We start from the raw sequence: 10,902 nt of genomic DNA, 5'->3' as shown, positions 1-10,902 counted from the left end.
GGCTACCTACAGGTAGTCAGCTCTGATACCAACTTGTGACGCCCTCCGTTTAATCGTACGCTAAACATACACACAAATGCGTATGATCAAACCCAAGGACTCACGGGTAGATATCACAACACAACTCTAGACACAAATAAAATAACATCATCTTCATATTACAAGCCAGGGGCCTCGAGGGCTAGAATACAGAAGCTCGATAAACACATGAGTCAGCGGAAGCAAAAAATATCTGAGTACAGACATAAAACATGGGGTGCCTTAGAGAAGGCTAGCACAAAATATACAACGATCGAACGAGGCGAGGCCTCCTGCCTGGGAACCTCCTAACTACTCCTGATCATCAGCGGCCTCCACGTAGTAGTAGGCACCGTCGGGGTAGCAGTCGTCGTTGGCGGGGACCTCCATCTCCTGGGCTCCATCATCTGGTCGCAGCAAACGGATCAAGGGGACAAGGGGGGAGCAAAGCAGCGGTGAGTACTCATCCAAAGTACTCGCAAGTCTTACATCAGATCTATGCTAAGTATGCATCAGTATCAAAGAAGGGGGGTTATATGTGGACTGACTGCAGCAATGCAAGAATAAAGAGAGAAGTCCTAGTCGTATCGAAGACTAGCATCTTCAGGGTCTTGCAACAATAGACGAGAGTAGAACAGGGGTAAAACATTAATAGTCATATTGTTGCAGCAATATTAAAGTGAGGTCACGCCTAAAGATCCTCCCTCGACTCCCTGCGAGGAAGTAATCCTGAGGCAAACTAATCCAGTTAAGTAATAATTGTAGTTGTATAAGATTGGGGCACAACTCCAAGTCGTCCTGTAACCGTGGACACGGCTATCCGAATAGTTAATTTTCATCCTTGCAGGAGTGCACCACATGTCCCGTCACGCTCGATAACACTCTGGCCGGACATACTTTTCTGGGTCCTGCCTGGCCTTGGAATATCGACACGTCGCAGCCCCACCTAAGACTAATCAGAGAGGTCAGCCCGCCGGTCTAAATCCTAAGCGCAAAGGGTTCATGGGCCCAGTTCCCCTCCGCGCTCCTGCACGATGCGAGGGCGGCCGACGTCGGTCCTAGCATCCCTTAATCACAAGCGCAATGCATCTCGGGAGCACTCGGGCGCGCGCCACTACGATTGCTGACATCTAAAAAGCTTCGGCTGATACTGCGACGCCGAGTACCCATAATTCTTCCCGCGTAGCCGGTTAGTGCGAAAAGGTCTCTGACCAACCCAGATCAAATACCCAAATCCATTAACATTTTAATTAGGCCAACAACACAGTCTCACGGGAATGCACCCGTCTTACAACTAAACACCAAAGATCCCAGTAACATGGTCGAGTAACTGTGTGGTTGTAACATCGGGGGGAATCCAAGGTATCACCCTCGTTGGATTCCGAACGATGTACCCGTCAAGGTGGGCTTAGAGGAATCACCCTCGGGGGTCCCACACTTGAGGGGTTGCACGACAGAGGCGTCATCGGGAATGGTGAAAGAGGAATCACCCGCGATAACCACGACCGACTAGCTATACTATAGAGATATCATCAGGAGTACTTAGCGAGGTGTCACCCTCGGTACCCGATAGTAGCTCTGTAGCGTCGTACAACGAAGGGGGTGAATGTGCTGTGCCGGGTCTGGCTCGTCGATCCGGGATCGAGATTTAAAAACAAGCGGGGCAACTGGACTACGGGGTCAGAGGGGATGACTGCTCCACCTATACTAAGCATATTAAAGGTACATGACTGAAAGTAGCAGTTCATCAAAAATAGGCTATGCATCAGATATAGGAGCTAACTACAACAGTAGCAAAATACTAATGCAAGCAGTAGCAAGAAAGACATAGGCGATATAGGAATGATCAAGGGGGGTTTGCTTGCCTTGCTGCTCTGCGGCAAAGGACTGATCGGCAGGGTTGTAGATGTACCCGGCAGCAGCGTCAGTCTCGGGGTCTACCGGTAAGAAGAGGGGGAAGAAACAATAAATAATAGCAACGGTGCAATACAATGCATGACATGGCAAGATGCAGGCTAGACATGAGCTAACGCAACAACTTCCGTCATAGACGGGTCGGAGGAATATGTGACGATATTTTCCGGGTCTCGGGCTACTACCGGTCATACTGGAAACGATGGAAAAGTTCCATGTTTGCTATGCTAGGGACGCGTGACAGACGAATGGACCGTGTATGCGGGTTCGTCTCGTTCTGCTGATCAACTTTCATGTTGAAAATATTTTGATCTGACTTACGGATTATTTAATATTAATTTTTTTAAGTTTTATTCAATAATTAGGAATTAAAAATAGGTTTAAATAATTTAATAAAAAGCTATTATGACATCAGCATGATGTCATGCTGACATCAACATTTGACTGGTCAACTGACCAGCGGGTCAGGAACGTCATAGGCACAAGTTTTAATTTAGATTAAATATTGATTAATCAGATTAATTTAATGAGGGACCCACGTGACATACTCTAATTATTCTAATTATCCAATTAATTAATTAACTGATATACTTTTTATTTATTTAATAAAAAAATTATTTTTATTTTTATATTTTAATTTCACTTTTCTTTAAAAGGGGTGTGGGGCCTCCCTGTCATAGATAGCGGGGTGCGTTGGCCCCACCGGTAAGTGGCTTTAGGCCAAATACTCGGTTTTATTCACACATACATAATCATGCGAATATCGTATTCCTCCAAATACCTATATACGCAAATACATACATCGCATCTCATACATACATACATACATACGCAACGAATACACCTTTTTTTTTCTAACTCTCATCTCCCTCTCTTTGTTGACACACACATAAGAGAGAGTGTGTTAACTTTCTCAACATAGAAGAGAGCCAACTTCATCTCCTCCTACCGGAGTCAAACGTCGACGGATCGGAGCCCCGTTTGCCGGAACGGAACCGGGACGGCAAGGGGAACGAGATGGTGGGAGGAGCCCGAGGAGGGGCTAGCTAGGGTTTGGCCGCGGTGGGCGTTGTGGCCTAGACGGCTCGGCCTCTAGGCCTAGTTGGGCCACGGGGTGAGGGGGGTTTTCTTATTTTTGTTATATTTTTTTAATACTTTCTTTTTATTATTAATTCTAATCCTTTTTATTATCCTAATTTTATTTTACTTTCTTTTATAATTTATAATTTATACTTTTAATCCTTTCTTTTTATTTATTTCTTTCTACATTTACTATATCTCTCTTTAATTATTTTGTTTAAGGCTCCACCTCTAAATATATTGGGCTTATCAAATATTCCAAAAGTGCTCGATTCATTTCTATACTTCGCTAGGGAATTTTTATAACTCCCGTGACATTTTCATTTCATCAACCGAATTCTTTCCTCGTTTGACTTCATCTTAAAGCATCGAATTTTGATGTGGTTTCAACCAACACGAGATTGTTGATACCATTAACGATGATGTGACATCATTAGCGCCGGATCACTGTTGCTTAATTACAATCATTACTGTAGCAAAAGTCGAGGATGTCACAATGCCAACATGAATTTTGAGATGATTATGATGTAGTATGATAGGATGGTATCCTCCTTTGAATGATTCAAGTGGCTTGACTTGACACATGTTCACGCATGTAGTTGAAACAAAATCAACATAGCCTCTATGATATTCATGTTCATGGTGATTTATGTCCTACTCATGCTTGCACTTGATACGTCTCAAATGTATCTATAATTTTTGATGGTTTCACGATGTTATCTTGTCAACTTTGGATGTTTTGTTTACCTTTTATATCTTTCTTGGGACTAACTTATTAACTCAGTGCCAACTGTCAGTTCCTGTTTTTTCACTGTTTTTGACTCTTTTCATATCTGATTTTGGAACGGAGTCCAAACGGAATAAAATCCCCGAAATGAATTTTTCCAGAACGGAAGAAGATCGGGAGGCTTGAGGGCCAGGCAAGTGGGCCCACAGGGGGCCCACAAGCCCTGTTGTCGCGGCCAGGGGGGAGGCCGCGGCAACCAAGCTTGTGCCCCCCCTGGCGCTCCCCTGCCCTAGGTCTTTGGCCTATAAATTCCATAAAAATCCAGAAAAAATCGGGGCATCCACGAAAACACTTTTCCGCCGCCGCAAGCTTCCGTTTCCGCGAGATCTCATCTGGAGACCCTTCCCAGTGCCCTGTCGGAGGGGACTTTGGAGTTGGAGGGCTTCTTCATCATCATCATCGCCCCTCCAATGACTTGTGAGTAGTTCACTTCAGACCTACGAGTCCGTAGTTAGTAGCTAGATGGCTTCTTCTCTCTCTTGGATCTTCAATACAAAGTTCTCCATGATCTTCATGGAGATCTATCCAATGTAATCCTCTTTAGCGGTGTGTTTGTCAAGATCCGATGAATTGTGGATTTGTGATCAGATTATCTATGATATATATTTGAGTCTTTGCTGATTTCTTATTTGCATGATTTGATATCCTTGTAAGTCTCTCCGAGTCTTGGGTTTTGTTTGGCCAACTGCATCTATGATTCTTGCAATGGGAGAAGTGCTTGGTTTTGGGTTCATACCGTGTGGTGACCTTTCCCAGTGATAGAAGGGGCAGCAAGTCACGCATCATGTTGTTGCCATCAAGGGTAACAAGATGGGCTTTTATCGTAGATATGAGATTGTCCATCTACATCATGTCATCTTGCTTAAGGCGTTACTCTGTTCTCATGTACTTAATACACTAGATGCATGCTGGATAGCGGTCAACGTGTGGAGTAATAGTAGTAGATGCAGAAAGTATCGGTCTACTTGTTTTGGACGTGATGCCTATAGATATAATCATTGCCATAGATAATGTCACGACTTTGCGCGGTTCTATCAATTGCTCGACAGTAATTCGTTCACCCACCGTCTACTTGCTTTCATAACAGAAGCCACTAGTGAACACTACGGCCCCCGGGTCTATTCACACCTATCATTTCCACTTTTGCTTTTACTTTGCTTTGTTACTTTGTTGCTTTCAGTTCTCCCTTGGCAAACAATCTATAAGGGATTGACAACCCCTTCATAGCGTTGGGTGCAAGCTCTTTGTGTTTGTGCAGGTACTTGTGATATTCCTTCACTGGATCGGTACCTTGGTTCTCAAAACTGAGGGAACTACTTACCGCCGCTGTGCTACATCACCCTTTCCGCTTCAAGGGAACAACAACGCAAGGCTCCAAGGCCACGGGGGAATCCTTTGCATATTTGTCAAGTAAGTCCCTAAAGGCGTAGCCGTAGCAGAAGGATTCCTGGTGCCGTTGCTGAGGAGTATCAAGACAAGAATAGTCTCCCGTCAGCACGCTTATTTCTGGCACCGTTGGAAGGTCTTTTGTTGCAGTAGCAGCACTCAATGTTTGCTAATCTCAATTCATATTGATGACTCTTGTCGCTCTCTAGTTGGTCGCTTCCCAGTCTTTTGCTAGCTTTCACTTGTACTAAGCGGGAATTCTGCTTGTGCATCCACTTCTATAAACCCAATTTTGTTCCATATGAGTCCACCATACCTACCTATATGCGGTATCTACCTGCCGTTCCAAGTAAATTTGCATGTGCCACTCTCTAAACCTTCAAGTAATAATGTGGTTTGCATGCCCGAACTGCTCATGTGGTGACAAGGGGCGATCAGTATCTTCCATGCTAGGCGTGTTATCCTCGATATGTGTTTATTCACTATCACTCACGAGAAAGGGGCCGGTAATTGGAATGCCCAGTTCTATGCTGAAATCGAAAAGATAATTGCAAACAAAACTCCCCCTGGATTGTTGTTGGTATGGACGGCACCCGAGTATTTGCCTAGTCGTGGAGTGTGATTGATCAGTGGTGGGGGAGTCAAAACTTTACTTTTCTGTTTGGGAACCGCCTATAGTATGTGTAGCATGGAAGATGGTGAAAACTCTTGGTCATTGCATGGACAATGAAAGCATGCCACCCAAAATTATTTATCTCTGTCTTGAAAGCTTGAGCTCTGGCACCTCTACAAATCAATGCTTCCCTCTGCGAAGGGCCTACCTATTTATGTTTCTCTTGAGTCATCCTCTCCTTATAAAAGCACCAATTAGAGAGCACCTCTGTCATTCTTATGCTTTGCTTTTAACTGTTATTGAGTATGACTATGACTGGATCTTCTTTGCCATGAATTACAATGTTCAGTCAGCCCTTGGTCTTTGAAGGTGCTCCGCATTTATGCTTTGCGGTCTCACAAAGAGCTAGCATGATACCACCTATTCGTACTGCTTCATGATTGTTTTGATTGAAGTGTTGACGTTTGAAACTGATCATTATTGCTCGCTAGTTGATTATGCCATTGATATGAGTTCCTCTTGAGACCTAAATGTCATTGCTTATCTGGTTAGCTTATGATCTTGCTGAAAATCTGAATATGAGTTAGACATAATTGCAACAACAAGATCAAACAGAGTTCGTAAAAGTTTTTCTTTTGTCTCTTTCAGTTTGTCAACTGAATTGCTTGAGGACAAGCAAGGCTTTAAGCTTGGGGGAGTTGATACGTCTCCGTCGTATCTACTTTTCCAAACTCTTTTGCCCTTGTTTTGGACTCTAATTTGCATGATTTGAATGGAACTAACCCGGACTAATGCTGTTTTCAGCATAATTGCCATGGTGTTGTTTTTGCGCAGAAATAAAAGTTCTCGGAATGACCTGGTAATTTACGAGGATTTTTTGTGGAATATATAAAAAATACTGGCGCAAGAATCAACCGGAGGAGTGGGGCGAGGAGCCCACAAGCCCACCAGGCGCACCCCCTGGCCGTGCCTAGCAGGCTTGTGGGGCCCTCGAAGCTTCTCCTCCTCCAACTCCAACTCTATTTAGTCCCTTTTGTCCAGAAAAAAATCAAGGAGGAGAGTTAATCGCGTTTTACGATACGGAGGCGCCGCCACCACCTGTTCTTCCTTTGGAAGGTAGATCTGGAGTCCGTTCTGGGCTTCGGAGAGGGGAGATCGTCGCCATCGTCATCACCAACCTTCCTTCATCACCAATTCCATGATGCTCCTCACTGTTCGTGAGTACTCTCATCGTAGGCTTGCTGGACGGTGATGGGTTGGATGAGATCTCTCATGTAATCTAGTTAGTTTTGATGGGGATTGATCCCTAGTATCCACTATGTTTTGAGATTCATGTTGCTACTACTTTGCCATGCTTAATGCTTGTCACTAGGGCCCGAGTGCCATGATTTCAGATCTGAACCTATTATGTTGTCATCAATATATGTGTGTTCTTGATCCTATCTTGCAAGTTGTAGTCACCTACTATGTGTTATGACCCGGCAACCCCGGAGTGACAATAGCCGGAACCACTCCCGAAGATGACCATAGTATGAGGAGTTCATGTATTCACTAAGTGCTAATGCTTTGTTCCGGTTCTCTATTAAAAGGAGAACCGTAATATCCCTTAGTTTCCATTAAGACCCCGCTGCCACGGGAGGGATGGACAATAGATGTCATGCAAGTTCTTTTCCCTAAGCACGTATGACTACATACGGAATACATGCCTACATTACATTGATGAACTGGAGCTAGTTACATATCTCCCCATGTTATAACTGTTGCATGATGAATGTCATCCGGCATAATTATCCATCACCGATCCAATGCCTACGAGTTTTTCCTACTGGTCCCTGCTACTGTTGTCACCGTTGCTACTATTGCTATCACACCACTTTGCTACTGATACTTTGCTGCAGATACTAAGTCTTTCAGGTGTGGTTGAATTGATAACTCAAGTGATAATACTCGAGAATATTCTTTGGCTTCCCCTTGTGTCGAATCAAAAAATTTGAGTTGAATACTCTACCCTCGAAAACTGTTGCGATCCCCTATACTTGTGGGTTATCAGTTAAGTACACATCAATAACATGTATATCGAATATACCTGATTTTCCCTTGGCCGCCTTCTTATCATCCAAATACTTGGGGAAGTTGCGCTTCCAAGGACCCATACCCTTCCAATAATAACACTCCGTTTCAGGCTTAGGTCTAACTTTGGGTTTCTTCGTCGGATTGGCAACAGGCTTGCTGCTCTTCTTGGAGTTACCCTTCTTTCCTTTGCCGTTTCTCTTGAAACTAGTGGTCTTATTCACCATCAACACTTGATGCTCTTTACGGGGTTCTGACTCTGTGACTTTCAGCATCGCGAATAACTCGCCAGGTGACTTGTTCGTCCCTTGCATGTTATAGTTCAACACAAAGCTCTTGCAGCTTGGTGGCAGTGATTGAAGAATTATGTCAGTGATAGATTCTTGCGGGAGTTCAATCCCCAGCTCAGCTAGACGGTTTGAGTACCCAGACATTTTGAGCACATATTCACTGACAGACGAATTCTCCTCCATCTTGCAAGCATAGAATTTATCGTAGGTCTCATACCTCTCGATGCGGGCGTTCTTCTGAAAGATAAACTTCAACTCCTGGAACATCTCAAATGCTCCATGACTCTCAAAGCAACGTTGAAGTCCCGGCTCTAAGCCATACAAGCCTGCACATTGAACTACTGAGTAGTCCTCCTTACGTGTTAACCAAGCGTTCTTAACATCTTGGTCAGCCGTAGCGGGTGGTTCATCTCCTAGCGCAGCATTAAGGACATAATCCTTCTTCCCAGCTTGCAGGAGCAACTTAAGATTACGAGCCCAGTCTACAAAGTTGCTTCCATCATCTTTCTACTTTGCTTTCTCTAGGAACATATTAAAATTCAGGGTGACTGTCGTGTGAGCCATTGATCTACAACACAAATATTTCAAAGTGGACTTAGACTATGTTCAAGATAATTAGAGTTTAACTAATCAAATTACTTGCTAAACTCCCACTCAAAAAGTACATCTCTCTATTCATTTGAGTGGTACATGATCCAAATTCACTAACTCAAGTCCGATCATCACGTGAGTTGAGAATAGTTTCAGAGGTAAGCATCTCTATGCTAATCATATCAACTACACGATTCATGCTCGACCTTTCAGTCTCATGTGTTCCGGGGCCATGTCTGCACATGCTAGGCTCGTCAAGCTTAACCCGAATGTTTCGCGTGTGCAACTGTTTTGCACCCGTTGTATATGAACGTTGAGTCTATCACACCCGATCATCACGTGGTGTCTCAAAAAGACGAACTGTAGCAACGGTGCACAGTCGGGGAGAACACAATTTCGTCTTGAAATTTTAGTGAGAGATCACCTCATAATGCTATAGTCGTTCTAAGTAAAATAAGGTGCATAAAAGGATTAACATCACATGCAATTCATAAATGACATGATATGGCCATCATCATGTGATTCTTGATCTCCATCACCAAAGCACCGTCACGATCTTCTTTTCACCGAAGCTACACCATGATCTCCATCAACGTGTCGCCATCGAGGTTGTCGTGCTACTTATGCTATTACTACTAAAGCTACGTCCTAGCAATATAGTAAAGGCATCTGCAAACACAAATGCTAGTTTAAAGACAACCCTATGGCTCCTGTCGGTTGCCGTACCGTCGACGTGCAAGTCGATATTAACTATTACAACATGATCATCTCATACATCCAATATATGACATCACATCATTGGCCATATCATATCACAAGCATACCCTGCAAAAACAAGTTAGACGTCCTCTAATTTGTTGTTGCATGTTTTATGTGGCTCCTATGGGTATCTAGTATGATCACATCTTACTTACGCAAAAACCACAACAGAGATGTGCAAATTGCTATTTAACCTCTCCAAGAACCACATCGGTCAAAACCAATTCAACTAAAGTTGAAGAAACCAACACCCGCCAGTCATCTTTATGCAACGAGGTTGCATGTCAATCGATGAAACCAGTCTTTCGTAAGCGTACAAATAATGTCGGTCCGGGCCACTTCAATCCAACAATACCGCCGAATCGAGAAAAGACTAAGGAGGGCAGCAAATCAAACATCACCGTCCACAAAACTCTTTGTGTTCTACTTGATATAACATCTACGCATGAACCTAGCTCATGATGCCACTGTTGGGGAACGTTGCATGGGAAACAAAAAATTTCCTATGCACACGAAGACCTATCATCGTGATGTCCATCTACGAGAGGAGATTTGGATCTACGTACCCTTGTAGATCGCACATAGGAAGCGTTAAGAAACACGGTTGATATAGTGGAACGTCTTCACGTCCCTCGATCCGCCCCACGAACAGTCCGGCGATCCGTCCGACGATCCGTTCCGATCTAGTGCCGAATGGACGTCACCTCCGCTTTCAGCACACGTACAACTCGATGATGATCTCGGTCTTCTTGATCCAGCAAGCAAGATGGAGAAGTAGATGAGTTCTCCGGTAGCGTGACGGCGCTTCGGTGGTGGTGATGATCAACTCCTGCAGGTGGAACTATGTGGTTTAGGGTTGAGTTGCACATGGCAAAAGTTGTCTCAAATCAGCCCTAAAAGACCACTATATATAGGAGGGAGGGGGAGGAGGCTTTCCTTGAGGGCCAAGCCCTCAACGGGCGCGCCAGCCAAGGGGGAGGTGGACTCCCACCCCAATTCGGTTTGGGGGAAGGAATCCACTCCTTCCTTCCCACCTCCCCTTTTTCCTTTTCTTTTTCTTTTCTTTTTGGTATTTCTATAAGTGGCGCCATGGGCCCCTTGGGCTGACTCCACCAGCTCACTAGGGACTTGTGGCGCCACCCTATGCCCTTGGGCTCACTCCCGGGTGGGTGGGCCCCTCCCGGTGAACTCCCGGAACCCATTCATCACTCCCGGTACACTGCCGGAATTGCCTGAAACTTTCCGGTAACCAAATGAAACCATCCTATATATCAATCTTCGTTTCCGGACCATTCCAAAAACCCTCGTAACGTATGTGATATCATCCGGGACTCCAAACAACATTCGGGAACCACACATATAACTCACCTATACTAAAACATCATTGAACCTTA

Source organism: Hordeum vulgare, chromosome 3H, assembly GCF_904849725.1.
Source record: "Hordeum vulgare subsp. vulgare chromosome 3H, MorexV3_pseudomolecules_assembly, whole genome shotgun sequence".
NCBI lineage: Eukaryota > Viridiplantae > Streptophyta > Magnoliopsida > Poales > Poaceae > Hordeum > Hordeum vulgare.
This window is presented reverse-complemented; position numbering follows the sequence as displayed.